At 41.7% G+C, this 12006-nt stretch overlaps 1 protein-coding gene across 5 annotated transcripts in view; it reads right to left on the bottom strand.

Annotated features, from left to right (window-relative positions):
* map3k13 (mitogen-activated protein kinase kinase kinase 13) overlaps nucleotides 1–11327 on the bottom strand; it is a 35165-nt gene extending 23838 nt beyond the window's left edge. For 2 of the 5 annotated variants that reach the window (XM_080902766.1, XM_080902773.1), the window contains exon 1: nucleotides 11256–11327. The gene's annotated coding sequence lies outside the window, so the exon portion shown is untranslated. Of the gene's footprint in view, nucleotides 1–10958; nucleotides 11150–11255 lie in introns of those variants that run through there. The other 3 variants (XM_080902772.1, XM_080902767.1, XM_080902769.1) reach the window with 3 other exon arrangements.
* Between the last annotated feature and the right edge of the window lie 679 nt (nucleotides 11328–12006).

Raw genomic sequence — 12006 nt, 5'->3', positions numbered from 1 at the left:
CATGTCTTTGGACTGTGGGAGGAAGCCAGAGAACCTGAGGAGAACCCACGCAAACACGGGGAGAACATGCAAACTCCGCACATAAAGACCCTGGCCTGATGGTGAAATTGAACTCAGCACCGTTTTGCAGTGAGGCAACAGTGCTAACCACCAAGGCTGGACACTGTGCTGCCGAGCACAAAGTTCAAAATCATTTACAGCATTTTTCAATGAGCACATTTTACAACACACTGCATTTTTTCCTCTTGTCATGTAGCTGCACAGTTAAGTTTATTCTTGCTACAAATTATGTTAAAACATTTTAAAAAGTACTCTTCTGTCCAACAAATAAAAAGCGTATTTCAGTTAGTGAGGTTATGGTGATGACTTTCGTCTCAAGGGCAAATGATCAGATCTGTGGTGTCTAGCCTTGATTGATCGCCACCAAAAACCAAAATCCACAGCAAAAACTGTTTAAAATGCATAAGTGGGTTATCGTTTATTGACTTTTATGATAACTTTTATCATATCAGTGAAGCCCCTAGTTAAGGAAATCTAAAACAAGATCATGAAATCTTTCAGAGTACAGGATATCAAATGGAAGAAATAAAGAAGGACAAAAACAAACAAATCAATAAAGACGTAACTAGAGAATATTTGGGGTTTTGTACTCAAGTTGTATTCAATATTTACTACAACCTCCTCACATCCTGCGGCCTATTACTTGATTCAGTTTAGTACAGTGTTTCATACCTTGGTAAACAATAGTGACTATCATGTCAAGCTGTAAAATAAACTCACTGCACCATATGAGGACATACTTTCTTAACGACATTTACTTTCTATTCAAAGATGATTCTTAGTTCTTCTACTTATCAGGTCCAAAATGTAAATGTTCAGATCTATGGAAGATTATTCCTACCACAGAATTTTTCATTTATTTTTCTTTTTGCCGTTCTGGAGTCAAAACAAGTACGCAAGTTAAAATTTTGGGATATCTAACCTTAATTAACAATAACCCAAATTTTCAAGCTAGGTAAAGGTTTTAAATGCATCTAAACTAAAAACAACTCATTTTCCCATCCCTCAGATTTTTGTATGTTCCCTCCGCTGATTGCACAGCGAGAACAGTAAATGATAACAATCTGTCCAGTTTCTTTCTTCCTCAGTTTATAGACGTTTTGAATACTTAGACAACCTCTTCAAAATTTCCAAAGCAAATAAATTCACAGAGTCTGACCTCCGTTTCTCAGTTAACCTCATTCCAGCGGTTGCAGCTGCCTCCTGCTCCGCCTCCATCACCGGCACACACGAGGAGCCGGTCGGCGCTCCATGTGTGTCCTGGCTTTGCCTCCGAGTGCGACGGAGCTGTAAACCACACTGGCTCACCTCTGTTATGCACACTCATTACTATTTCACCAGCAGGGGAACAGCAGCACTGACAGCTCCTGTGTCCTCCACATTAATAAGAGAAAAAGCAGCATCGCGCACATAAGCTTACAGCGGTTTACCTTTCAACCTGCCAGCGCAGACACGCACACACAGCTATGATTACAGACAAACACTTCCATCAAAGTTCAGCATATTTACTTACTGTGCATGGAAAGAAAATAATGCAACCCATCGCTATCGCCACAAAAACCTCCACACTTAAGCAAACAACCACCTGTCATAAAAGCAGGGTGAACAAAAGCATTGTTCAGCTCCCCGGCAGATGAAAGAGAAAATCTTTATGTACTTCTCTTTATCAAGGATTACATCATTTCCTTTCATGAACACTTTTTATTATTATTATTTGGGAAGTCTTTAAACATTTATCCTCTTCTTCAGTCTTGTGTACGCATCTCTAGACATATTTAACTTTATATTTAAAAAGACTTAGCTTGAGCAGGAATTTATATTTGTTTCAGCCACAAAAGTAGACTTCACCCTAAACAGAGCTGTCATTAATACTGAGGACATAACATGAAGCCATGAATATCAGCGTTGGGACTGATGAGGGATGAATGGGTTTGCATAAACAAACAAATACTGGGGGTTCAATTTAGCTTAAATTTGACACGAGAGACATGAGATTGGTTACCAACTGACTTTATACATATACAGTTGTGTATAGAGTATTTACACCTGTGGGTAGGTGAGCATGCAAGCATTATATTTTCAGTAAAACTGCAGGAGACCTGAAGGACGCGTTCAAAGCATATTAGCAAAGTGATGCATTATGAACAAAAATCAATAAAGATATGTGATACAAGGTAGCTCCAGGTATCATTAGCTCAGTGGAGTAACAGTAAAGCTGTTTTCACACATGAACCGGCACCCTGAGCCTTTCAACATTACCCGTTGTAGCTGCATGTGAGAATACAAATGTGTTTAACCTCCAAACTTCCCGAGCGTAAACTGTGTCTGACTGCAGCCGTATGAGCTATCTGTCCAGTGAAATCTCAGCGAGCGAGCATCAGACGTCAAAGCCAAACAGGAGTGGGAGCGCATCTGAGGTGGATAATTAGCTCTGCATGACCCGATTCGCCCGACACTGACCCAAGCTTTTGCAAAAACACAGTTTAGGAATAATCAGATTAAAAAGCAGATTTTTAAGTATTTGGAGTTTTTTTTTTTTTTTTTTTGGGGGGGGGGGGGGGGGGGGTTTAAAGGAATGAGAGAAAAAAGAGTAACCCCCAAACTAACATTTTAAATCATTTTTTCCACCAGTTCTTGTAGTAACTCAGTTATATTGTATACTCACACTACCCATGGTTGCTTTGTACCATGATCCTGCACTCACATTCTCATTTATAGAAGCTGTTGAAAGCTGCTCTCACAGGGCACAGTGAGGTTCATGATTTTATGCATTTTGTGCTTTAATTGTGTTTCACCCTCTCATGTGCCTTTTTGATTTGTTAATTAACACAATGATTTTCACAGGCATGCCCGAGTCCGGCTACACCACATCCCAGCTCCCCTCTTCAGTTTGCTGAAGTGGGTCCAGGCACGCCGATGCGACTGATCTCTCTGGTCAAACAGACTGGAATTTGGCGTCAATCATGCTTTCGCACTGTATGGATTGTTAACAAAACGACTTTAACTGCCTGATTGTGTAGTGTGAAAGTTTGTTATTAAAAAGCAGTGTTAACACTTTCACCAAATTCTTTTTTTGGTGGGGTTACGAATCCCATAATTTGTGGCCCAGGGTCAGCTCAATGTGCTGAGGATGTCAGATGAATCAAAGAAAAGACTTGTAAAAAAAAAAAAGGATCTGCTCTGAGTGAAGCCCAATTCATGGTCAAACCTGTTTGGCCAAGATGGATGACAGGAAACAAGCCGGCCATGCTGATTGGTCAAATTTACAAAGCCTGCGTGAGTGAGGATGAGTGAATCCTGCCCACAACAGCCTCTGCTTCTGGGAGGCAGATAATGCTTGTGAGATTAACATCCTCAGCCCACCAACAGCCCACAGCTTGACCAATCCGTGCCGAGTGGAAATTACATAACAATGAGCGTTCAACACACCCGCAGGATTCTGCTGACAATCCATCTATGCTAGCCCCCTCCCCTCTTTATCATGATGATGAGTAGCAGCACATCCTCCCCTCCCAACAGCGTGCACCTGGTAATCCCGAGCGTGATTTGTGGGATTGCGTGCAAAGCCATAATACCAAACACGGCAGCCAGTCTTAGATAACATAACTTTTTGAAGGTTTTCCAGCCTTCTTGCCTCTAATTATTTCACTTAAAGAGAATTTCAGAAGTGGGACGCACAAAGAAGCAATGTTGTGTTCATTCAGACCCCACTTCCCTAGAAGGAATATAAAAGAGGAAAGAGTGCAGGGTTACAGTCGGTGGCAGACAGTGGTGGTCTGAGATTACAGCTGTGCAGCTGGGAGAGGATGCTGCTGCTGCTGCTTGGTGGGGTGAGAGGTTAGAGAAAAGAAGTGAGGTCACAGCTGTGCAAAGGCAAGAGGAGACTTAAGGGCAAAGCACGGACATCATAAAGTACCCGTGCAAAATATACTGCATATATATATATATAAGTTACATTCACATCTGAATGTGAAATAAAGTGCAAGGGAGAAAATTCCACATTCCTGCACTCTTGTTTACCACTAATACATTTAATCTATGACATTACAACCAGATGATGGTCACCTGATGCATTTATTAAACATTACAATGTAATAAATGCATCAGCGGTAAAGCGAGACCGCGTGTGGAGTCGCATTTAATTGTTTTTGTAGAATTTTATTATGTGCGCAGGCTGCTGAAGAGTTACATGGTTAAATTACTTTTCTGTTAAACTAAAGGGTTAAGCAGCCACGCTGTACTTTTAGCTAAAATTTCATGTGAAAACACTGCCTAAGATGCTTTTGTGCATACACTGCATTATTAATATTGAGCTCTAACACTGCTGCTGACACCTTATGGCAACGGATTCACACTTTGAATTAGGTGATCAGTGACAGACGCTCACTGGAAAAGGAGGATGGAAAAAGCTCTTCATTTTGGTTGAACTAACACACGCTGCTGCCTGCGAGCTGCAAACACTGATAAAGCCTTCAGTTTTTTTCTTCTGTATCGTCAGAAATATCATTAGCGCAAATTTCGCTGGAATCCTGTGATATAATCTTGAGACTTTATGGCCTACCGCCAGTCTGTAAAATGTTTCCAAGCACCCTGATTTATCACAGACGTTTGGTTTCAGCCCTGAACACAACTTAATCAATTATATAGTTTCAGATTAATTAATCTGATAGACTGACAGTGTAAAAGTAGGACTGCACCAATGTTTAGTCCACCACGGCCCTGTTATTTCAAAATACGCAATTTCTGTTCTTTAGAAAAAAATTCTCACACCTTGGCAATTAGGGCCCAAAGGCTATTTACCGTTTTAAATTATTTATTGTTTTCTAATCAAAAAACAGCAAAAACATCGACTACTCCTATAGGTAAATACCAACTTGTTTGGCAGTAGGCAGATATCAGTCAATAAAGCTAAGGGTAAGGCTCAGGTATTGTTCCATCTCCACCTAAAACCTAAAAATATTCCATTTAAAAGCATTTAAAATCAACCACATAATAAATCAAATGAATAATAAATTATTTTTCTGCCATTCACCATCAGTAGGACATCCCAGTTTAGTCCAACTCTTCATCAATGGCGACCCAAACCCTGTGCAGCTGATTATTTTGGTGATTATCAGCTAATTCAATGCATCACTGTTCAAGTTAAAGAAAGAAAAAACACATCCATTGTTTTCTAAAATCAATATAAATATTTTTCAACATCTAATTTGCCTCATTTGTCATCATTTAGTGGAAATGTTCTTCACGTGGAGTTTGCTGCACACTTGCACTTTGCGACCAATTTTGAGGAATTATTCCTGTTGCATTGAGTGAGCGTTACGTAATCCGTGGGTAGCTGTGCATCGCTGTTATTCATACATTATTCTAAAGTTGCACACATCAGCAGTCGGAGGTGCTCGAACGCACTCGGCCTGTATGACTTGTGCATGTGCTCTGGTTCTTGCTCCTCCACTCGTGTGTGTTAATATGCTCCCCATGAGGCGCTGCAGGCTGTGGTAATTATAGAAGCTCAGCTAGCACACATATCACAAGAGAGATGTGCATTTAAAGCAGTGCACTTTTAGCATGAACACAGCCCTATATGCATGAACACAAACCAACGGATATACCGAAGATGGCTGTGCAGATATTAAACGTCGTGCTGACTGCCTTTTTATCGAACTCTGTAAAACAGTTCTCCTCTAAATAAGTCTCAAACTTAAACAGAGCTGACAAATGCACCTGTTTTCTTGACTTCATATTTCTTCATAATTTTAGCAGCAGAGTCTGGACACACTTGGGGTTCAGCAATGCTGCGTTAATCTACCCCCACCCCAACCTCACGGTCACACAACTGTAATACCCTTGCCCAAATATAAAGGGCTTAACCCACTTCTTAATAAAATCCCAGTCCTCACACACGCTGACCAGCAGGGCGTCTGCGAGTGTGTCAGATAAACTCTTTGGCAAACGATAACTCCATTAATGCCAACGGGGACAGACGAGCCCAGGAGATGGAAGATGATTACTTCCTTAACCACGCCGAGTCGTCATTATTGGCATTTAACAGTCTGATATAGATGTAAGGCGTGCCCGCTCTGCGTGTGCGCACAGCAGGCCAAGGATGGGATGGAGGCAGGGCCTGTGGAGTGCAGACATTATTATTACCGAAATGTCACTCAGAAAGAAAGGAAGGAAAGCAAGGAAAGGAGGAGAGGGCCTGAGGGTGGGCGAGCGAGTAAGTGGATACAGAAAGAGTGGGGAAAGAGAGTGACGGGGTGGCGGTAACACATTCATCTTCATATCCCTCTTTTAGCCCAACATTTGCTGTTTGGCTTTTCCACTCAACTGCTCTTCAATGGCTGCGCTGCCTGCAATGTGAGGGCTATTTTTAACAGCTGTTAGGCTTTCTGTCATGTTACCTAATCAAACCCACGACAAATCATATTTTTAATACAAATTTGAGAGATTAGGACATAAACTGTGTTTAATCCCACACTCTGGGAAATTCACTCGTTACAGCAGCACAAGGGACAGGAAGAAAAGGTGAATTAGAGAAATATTAGAAAACAATACAAATAGAAGATAAATAAATAGGAAAAATAGTGACAAAAATGATGATGATGAAGGACCACAGTGGAGGACTGAGCTCTAACAGTCTACTGCTATCAAAAGGAACCAAGACCTCAAAAGCAAAACAAGTCTGGACGTCTTCTCTGGAGTTTACAAAGTGAAACCAAAGACCTTGTCTCTAGTGGGAATCAAGTAGCATCAAGGAGCATCAAAAGTGTAATTTTCTGTGCTTTTTTCCCCCCTCACTTCATTTCAGCTCCACTGTTATATGGTGACTTCCGCACATTTGTAGTGTTTCTCCTCTGCTCCGTTTCACTGCATTATGATGAAGAATGCTACAGAGCAGAGCAGACACATTGAGCAAAGCAGGTGAGAGACAGGGGAAGTTAAGATATCTGACTTGTCAGGATACTGTTACAATGCAATTAAAGCTTCCAAGCAGGTGTTACTTAATCTGCACTTAGCTGTTGTCCACTGTTCTCCACTCAGGGCAATGCTTTTACTCTTCCCTGAGTAAAAGCACTTTTTTCTGCAGAATGGAGCAACTTTGTGTCTCCCCCCCATGACACAATTTGTAACCACATGGGGCTCATCAGCTTTATCCCTCTGTCATTACTACAGCCCTGCACATCACCTTGTTCTTGAAAATTGTTACCATTACACTTCTCCATTCCTCAAGCATCCTCTCACTCTCCAGGATCAACATGGTCAAAAGTTCTACTGCCTTGTCTCCCAGACATCTCAGGTGATAGGTATGTAATGTGGACCAACCACTTTTCATCCTTTTCACAGGCACATTGACTTCCTCCTTACTAATCCTCTGCACTTCCACCAAGGTCCCTCCACCCACCCTTCTTTTGCTCTCATTTTATTCACTTATCAGCTCCTTAAAGTCATCCTTCTATCTTCTCAGCACACTCTCCTCACTCGTTAGTCCATTACCATCTCCATCCTTAATCACCCTGATCTGCTGCACATCCTTTCCAGCTTGATATCTCGGCCTGGCCAATCAATATAAATCCTTTTCTCCTTCTTTGGTGCACAGCCTTACATACAACTCAAAAATGACTAAATATGTAGTTTTTATGAAGACAGACGAGTTTCTTTAGACATTTAACCCTTTCCAATGTTGGGAATTGCACCAGACGTATATAACCGTTCATAACTGGGGGTAGCACACTGCTGACAAGAAATTTAAAAAAAAATACTTTAAATGCTACATCTTACGAAACACAACAATGAGCTTATTTATTAAGCCCGATAAGACACCGAAGCTGCTGCTATATAAATGTGACCCAAACAAGCAAAGCGAGTCTCCAGGGCTGGGATTAGTGAGCTCAGACCAGCTGCAAGGCTGCGTCGCTGCTGCTGCTGCTACACATGTCAATTACATAAATGCAGCTTCCTGTCTCTGCGCCAGCATCGGGACCTTATTATGCTCTGCTGACGCTCCGCTCCACTCCACTCGGGACTCAATAGCTCAGATGCGCAGGTACTCTAGAAACAAACGCGCTGTTGTAATGCAACACTGTAACCGTGGAGACCGATGTCTTTAAGAAGACAGGATTTAAAGGTCGAGCCATGTAAAGCAGGGGCGGGCAGTTAATTTTTCCCAAGGTGCCACATGAGAAACTGGGACTGATGTGGAGGTTCACACCAATGAGCTGCTAACACCCACAACAGTCCCAGTTTCTCATGTGGCCCCTTGGGAAAAAAGTAACTGCCAATTCCTGATCTCAGAGATAATAAAGGAGGAATTCAGTGTTTTTGCTGTGGAAAAACATCCCAATTACAAAAAAAATATGTCCTGGGACAACTTTCAGGTGTGGATTTATAAACAGTTGGTGGACTAGCTGTACGTAGCACATCACATAGCTCCCTAATGTGTTTTGTTTTTGTTTGTTTGGGTTTTTTGGGGGTTTTTTTTTTTTTACAAACAATAAAAAAAGCTGTGTGTTAGAATCTCACTTCTTTTCATAAAAAGTTGATTGATGATTCTATTTTTCATATTAGAGAGGAATAAAGCCAGAAGGCAAAATTTCTGCATATTAATTTTCTGTCAGTTCACTAATCAGTCAGCTAATCTGTTCTGCATACAGCCCTTTAAACAACAGTTCCACCAACAGCTTGCAAGACAGGTGAAAATTCCAGGAAGTCTTTCAGGAAATTACACGTCACACCTATGCGAGTGCACTTTGTTGAAATGAAAAACAACCCGGTGCTTGTTAGTGGCAGTTTCAATGTCATAAAAAATATACTACAATAGCTTCAAATGGTAGCTTGGCCCCACATGTATAGATGTGACACTGTAACACCACCTGAGAGGTGCAGTCTCCAGCTCGGAGTCACCTGGGGGGAGACCACATTTGGCTGATTAGTGTCGAGTGTGACCTGTAACTGCACCACAGACAGGCAGCAGTAACAAGGGAGGCAAAGCCATTAGTGACACATGTGGGCACTTACTGGAAACATCCCTCTCAGCACAATGAGGGTGGAACACAATGCTGCTGCTGCTGACAGCCCACAGCAGCCGTGGCTCACATGTGCGACGCCTTGTGCTGCCGACTGACTGTCAAAGCGTGTTGGCACAAATGAAGAACCCAAACGCTGTTGTGACATCATGAAAGACACATGAATGATGGCGGCTGATTTGTGTCAGATGGCTCCCGCTGCGCTGCTCATGGAGCGAGCGTGCAGGGTAAGAGGTCCACACCATCTAAAACTCAGACGCTGCCAGTTTATTAGGCACAGATTGGTCCCGATTCAGTTTTAGGCAACACAGGCGCTGACGAGGGAGGCGATTAATTACTGACAAATACACATCCAAACAGTGTCCACAGCTGCTAAGGGGCACGCCTGTGAGGCACTTTGGTTAACATTTTTTTCACTTAAACCAATTTTATGGAGGAACTAAAGTGAGTTGATTGAGATCTAAGGTTGTCTTTAGGCTCTACTCATGGATAAAGTTTTAAAAGTAAATAAATAAATCCAGCATTTTTTTTAGTTAACCTTCATCTTGCCAACTGGCTGACATGCACCAACACAAAGATCACTGATGAACTACAATCACGTTATACAGCAGTTCACTTCAGCCATTCACCTTTCATTGATTTCTGCTGAAGTTCAAAGTGAGCATAAGAATGGGGAAGAAAGAGGATTTTAGTGACTCTTAACATGACATAGGTTGTTGGTGTTGTTGTATTTCAGAAGCTGCTGATTTCCTGGGATTTTCCCACAACACCATCTCTAGGGTTGCAAAGTGAGCAGCAGATCTCTGGGTGAAAATGTCTCACTGATATCAGAGGAGAATAAACCGGTAGCTCTGAGGTGAGAGGAAGGTAACAGTAACTAAAACAGCCACTTGTTACAACCAAAGTATGCAGAAGAGCATCTCTGAATGCACAACACCTTTAAGTAGCTGGGCTACAGCACCAGAAGACCACACCAGTTGCCACTCAGCGAGCATCTCGTATCAGTGGTTCAGGCCGGTGGTGGTATAAGGGTGTGTGGGATTTACCACACTCACCACAGTTCGTACCTTTTTAGTACCAGAAGAGCCTCACTTAAACACCACAGTCTACCTGAGTATTGTGGCTGACTATGTCCGTCCCTTTATGACCACAGTGCACTCATCTTCTGATGGCTGCTTCCACCAAAATAACACACCGTGTCACAAACCAGTTCACTGTACTCAAATATATCTCAGTGTCAATATAATAGAGCACCTCTGAAGCCCATTAATCTGCAGTAGCAATATGACCAGTATCTGAGAGGAATGTTTCCAGCAGCTTTTTGAATCTATGCCACAAAGCATTAAGGCCTACCTAACCAGCTACTATCAACCGCTGTAAGACATTTATCCCCCTTTTTTTTTTTTTATTAGCATGACTTGCAATTCTCCCTATGCTCAGAAGGCTTAACTCTAGTGAGGACCAACAAAACCAGCTACACATATTTCCCATCACATTATTAACAAACCACAAGCTCATTTAACTTTCATTGAATATGTAAAAAATAATTATTAGGGCTGGGAGGAATTAGTGGTGTACAGATGACAATTTAAAATAAATGATATTCAAAGTAAATAAGCACCAACCTGTCCCATCCTGTATCTGTTTCTCTCTTTAGCCACGTAGTCAAAAAAAAAAAAAAAACTAAACTAAACTAAACTTCAGTCTGAGAACTCAATAACAAACATTTCTTCACCAGCCTCCATAATTTCACCTCCTCTCCTCAGCAGCCTGTAATTTCCTCCCTCTCCTGGGTCAAACACAGGCTCTCTGTAGCTCGCTATTTAACGAGATTGTGCACTTGGTTACATAATGACGGCGAATAAGAGCACTAACCTCACCTATACCTGCCGTGTGACTCCCGTCGCTTAAAACCACGTCTGTGAGGAAGCCACAGGTGAAGGTGGTAAAGCTGCTGAGGACCGGGAGCCGATTTGTGGCTTTGATTTCATTCATAAACACTTTCAGGACCAGTCGTCGCGTTAGACAGCAGTTCAGTGACAGCTGCCCCGGTCGGCACATTACAGCCTCATCACCCCACCAACAAACCAACAGACCGGAGCGTTTCTCTTCACCCTCTTCACACATTAACCTCCTCTCGGTAAATATCCCACACACAACCCGGTTTCTTACCCTTCGGCGCTTCTCCGTCCCTCACACAGGTCCGCCTGTCGTCTCCGGGTCCATCTATTTACTGTCCACACAGAATGGTACGGTCTAGTCTTGTGAGCGTCACACGTCACTTCCGGAGCCTCTATAACCTGTGCACCTGTAAAGCTGTTCACGTGGTCAAAGATCGTCTATGTCGTGCGTGACAGCACAGGAACGTGAGTTTCTAATAGCACTGAAGGTAAAATATATGAATACATTTTTAAAAGTTCTGCTTTGTAATTACATCATAGCGGAAGACCACAAGCTGATTCATGTTACATGTGAATTTCTTTCTAAGTTTCTTTCTAGATAGATTATTGATCCATCTGTGATTATCTTGATAACTGAACTGTCATAATGCTTTAATTCTGTGCTGTACATTTGCAGTTTGGCACACAAAATAATACAATTTTAATTTTCACATACAAAAATACAAATTTATGTAACGTGCATATTCTTATCAAGGTCTACCCTGATCAGAATATTTTGATCAAGGTATAGTACTGGCTTTATTTATGTATTTATTTTTCTATGCTTATCGTTCTGTTTGTTTAATTTAGTTGCTTTTTATTCTTGATAGACACTTTAATGATTCTGCAAGAGATATAACTGTGCTACAGGACCTTCATAAAGAATAATAATAAAATGAGTGTAATCTACAATGAACACAAAATGGTTAAAGGTATCACAGGCTCATATTTATGGTCTTATTATGTGAGGTGGTGAAATATTT

Source organism: Rhamphochromis sp. 'chilingali' (assembly GCF_963969265.1).
Source record: "Rhamphochromis sp. 'chilingali' genome assembly, chromosome: 14".
NCBI classification, from domain to species: domain Eukaryota; kingdom Metazoa; phylum Chordata; class Actinopteri; order Cichliformes; family Cichlidae; genus Rhamphochromis; species Rhamphochromis sp. 'chilingali'.
Note: the sequence above shows the minus strand (reverse complement) of the source record. Positions and strands in the feature narration are given on the sequence as shown.